Source organism: Haplochromis burtoni, unplaced genomic scaffold (assembly GCF_018398535.1).
Source record: "Haplochromis burtoni strain Fernald_Lab_line unplaced genomic scaffold, NCSU_Asbu1 Contig_1011, whole genome shotgun sequence".
Taxonomy (NCBI): domain Eukaryota; kingdom Metazoa; phylum Chordata; class Actinopteri; order Cichliformes; family Cichlidae; genus Haplochromis; species Haplochromis burtoni.
This window is the reverse complement of record NW_024583372.1, coordinates 80,082-84,023: the sequence shown is the minus strand read 5'-3', so window position 1 is coordinate 84,023 and position 3,942 is coordinate 80,082. Positions and strand designations below refer to the sequence as shown.

General features: G+C 43.3%; 1 long non-coding RNA gene across 1 annotated transcript; it reads right to left on the bottom strand.

Annotated features, from left to right (window-relative positions):
• Positions 1–1,913: 1,913 nt before the first annotated feature.
• On the bottom strand, positions 1,914–3,286 carry LOC121812984. The gene is made up of 3 exons (XR_006053443.1): positions 3,072–3,286; positions 2,694–2,895; positions 1,914–2,261 (listed from the first exon to the last, which is right to left on the bottom strand). It is a non-coding gene; the product is annotated as an uncharacterized LOC121812984 (long non-coding RNA).
• Between the last annotated feature and the right edge of the window lie 656 nt (positions 3,287–3,942).

The following is a 3,942-nucleotide window of genomic DNA, read 5'->3' as shown; positions in this document are numbered from 1 at the left end:
TTACAGTCGTCCAGCCTGGAAGTAATAAATGCATGAACTAGTTTTTCAGCGTCACTCTGAGACAGGATATTTCTAATTTTATGGAGATGTTGCGCTGGTCTCCACCGTCAGCATCGGAAGGGAATAAGCGTCAAAAGGCATTTGGAGGGGGATGAGTGATGTGTGTGTGTGTGTGTGTGTGTGTCCAGAGTTCAGCTGAGACAGTGTCCTTCGCCCTGCCAGGCTAAGTAAACAGTCTTCCAGCCAACCCAGGTGGCCTTGCATGGAATGGGAAGAACAGACTAAACACAGTCGTTATCAGGGTGTTGTTGTTAGGCTCCAGCCTTGAGACCGCAGCTGGCGCCGATGGGGTCTCCGCATGAAGTGATGGTGGTTTTTACTTTAGTGCGAACAACTCATATGAATTTCAAAGCTGTTCTTTAACAGTCCGACACTGGTCTCTCAATCTCCCGTTTGAGAGCTGTGAGCTTCTCCATGATGTTATCAAACTTATGCTCCGTGATGTTGTCATTCTTGTGCTCAAAGAGGTGACGTAAGTGAGTGCACCGTTAGTGACAACAGCTGTGTGCAGATCAACAATGGATCATATATCGAGTGCGGGAGAGAGTATGAGCGTGCAGCATTTAAAGCGTGGAAGTACTGACCTTACTTTAAGTTTGATTCCATAAAAAGTGACAAAAACATTAGCGTCCGTTGTGCGTGGGAAGAAAACTTCTTTTTACAGCGAAAAAACCCCTAAACTTCCAACAAGCACCGAGTAGCTACGACGTAATGGGAAACTCACAGAGAAACTCGCGGATTCTTCCACTGACCGCGGCACACCTGCACCAGGGTAAACCTCCGCCTACTCCTGCTTTACAGGTGAAAATAGAGCAACAGGACCGCTAGTCTTTGATGTTATTTATTTTCTGCTGTGTTTTACTTGCATCTATTTGAAAGAGTGAGTGTAAACACACACACAAAAAAAATTATGTGCTGGAATGTGCAGAAAATAAGTTTAAATGTTAAACAAATTTCTTCCAGTCAGAGAATGTTGCATATAATTAAATTTTTGCTTGATGCATAAAGTTAAAAGATTAAAACTAATAAAACAAGTTTTAAAAAGAGACTTTTCCATTTGATTACATTTTGTATGATGGATTATGCAGAAAAAGTAGAATTGGGCTGAAAGATCTATCGCTTTATCACCTATTCAGGTTGTAAATCGTGTTTTTAAAAAGTAACTAAGTAATTAATTACTTTTGAAAATAAGTAATCAGTAAAGTAACGGGATTACTTTTTTGGGGAAGTAATCAGTAATTAGTTACTGATTACTTTTTTCAAGTAACTTGACCAACACTGCTCACGCAACCATATTAAACTTATCGCTGCACTCAATGAGCCCATTTTGAGAAACTCACGCCTCTTCCCATCGTTTCAATCCCAGCGGGCAGCCTTGTGGGGGTTTGAACAGCCGGTTCCGCTTTCTTAATTCTTCGATAAGTCAGGGCCAAGCCAGCTCCGATCAGCAAGAACCCTGTTACCATGGTTCCGAATAGGTAGATATCTTCAGCACTCAGGCTCACCCGAGCCCAAACTTCTCGTTGAGAAAGGGGTGTCAATTGCATTTAGGGACCAGTTGATCCAATCCATAATTCCTCTTTTAGGTTTTAGAGAACAGACTGTGAGAGAGTGTTCCAGGGAAAAGTAATACAAAAAACACGAGACTAGACAAGGACATAAGAGGCTAAGCAGGGAAGCTGAGGGAGAGGAGGAGGAGGAGGAGGAGAGGGGAAAAGTGTGACCACCTTCGTCAAGAGCAAGAGAAGTAGTCCATCATCTGGTGTCCCCACTGTGGACTTCTCTGACCTCCTCTAAGGACACCAGAACAGGATCTTCCTTTGGTTCAACACGACTCACCAGGAGGCACGTAGGAGCTGTGAGGAGATGACATCATCACAGTGATCACATGACACACACGTGTTGGTAGAGTCTGTCTAATTACTCACACTCTGGGGAACATCCAGGTCCACCATGTTTGTAGTTTTCTCCTTCCCACTGTAGCTGTGTTTGAACAGTGTGTGCACACATGCTCTTCATCCACCCACAGTGACTCCACGCTGGTACAGAGCTCTCCTCTAACCTGTCACATACTTACAGGGATGTATTTCCACAGTCAGTCTGGCTCTGGCAGAGTCACCTGTGGGCTCCACCTCTGTGTGGACTTTCACACTGAGAGTGGGGACATCAGCAGGTGTTGGGATGTTGTAGGTGGCACAAATCTGGGAAACAAACAGAACCAATCACAGCTCAGTGCAGCCTGCTGTCACTTTTCTACACCGTGACACTTTAATATTTATATCTCTATATTTATCTATTTATCTTAATATTTATCAATCAATATCTCTGTTTCTCATTTTGTATCAGTGCTTGATGTTTGTTGTGTGTTTGCTGCTCCGACAGCTCAGTTTCCCTCTGGGATGAAGAAAGTTTCTCTGATTCTCATGGAGACACAAAGTGACTTTATTGATTGTTAATTTAGTGTCAAACAGAATTGTACTGTGTGCAGTTCTTACTGTCAGCTCTAATGTTGTCTATGAAAACACATTTATTCCATGTGAAAATGCTTCTTTAGCGTTTTATAAGTACAAAGAAACAAAGAAATCCTTTGTTTGACACCAACCAGGACCTGGTCACATGATGCTGTCACTGACCTGCACTGAAGCACATGCAGCTTCACCTCCAGCCTGTGTTTTCCTGACACGTCCTGCAGCGCCTCCTCCTGGTAGAACAGTTTGTTGCCCTGATTTCAATCAAATGTCAGCTGACTGCTGGAGCCTGAACTGTCCCTGCGCTCCAACCTTCAGGACTGAACACCAGAGTGGAGCAGAGAGCCTGAAGAGCCTCCACTGTGTCCTACAGGATGGATTCATTTTGACATGAAGTTCAAACTGCCTGTGTCACTTCAACACACTCTCACAAAGAGTTTCTAACCTTCACTTCCTGGTTAAATAAAGGTTAAACAGGTTAAACATGTTTAACAGAGATGATCTCAGAGAAACAAAGCAGAGAAATCACAGGTATAAACTTACAGACTGCAGCTGAGCTGTTATTTACAGGCTGTTACGTGTAGTTGGTGCACAGAAGGCTGTTCTGTTAAAACAACACATTTTTAGACCAAAGTCAATTTCATCTTGTAAATAAAGAATAAAAACATCCCTGCCTGCTAAAACAAGTCTGTATATCTGAGAGAAAAGCAACAACATGAAAGCTTCAGGATTATTTCTCCTGATTTGGTCCAAGACTGTATGAAAAGCGATGGACTTCATTAGTTGTGAAGTTCACCTCTCATCCGAGAAGCTTCTTCAGTTCTAGAGTCAAATGGTCGAGAGTCACAGATTTAAGCCCTGTGGGAGTGTCCCCCCACCGAGAGGGACAAAGGACCCCCTAATGATCCTCTACCTAATCACATGAGTCAAGGTGTGATGTCATGTGATTTCCTGAGGTCAGATGGCCCAGGATGTGAGTGGGCGTTAAGGCATCTGGGAAGGAACTCAAAACTGGATTATAGATGGTCACTCACAGTGGACATAGATGACTTCTTTCACTCCTCTTTCAAACCATCTGTCCTCTCTGTCCAAAATGTGAACATTGGCATCCTCAAAGAGTGACCTTTGACCTTTAGATGCAGATGGACTGCTGAGTCTTGTCCTGTGGAGGTGGCTCTTCTGTGTTTTGCGCTTGTGAAGTGGCTGTTTGGTCTCTCCAATGTAGAGGTCTGGGCATTCTTCGCTGCACTGTACAGCAAACACCACATTGTTAAGTTTGTGTTTAGGAGTTTTGTCTTTGTTGTTTGAGTGACTGAATCAGGAACTCTGCCTCCTTTTGTTCTCACACTGGGTTTAATGAAAGAAGGTTTCTGTTTGTCCATTAAAGTTCTTTGTTGTGATCTTTTAAAGGATC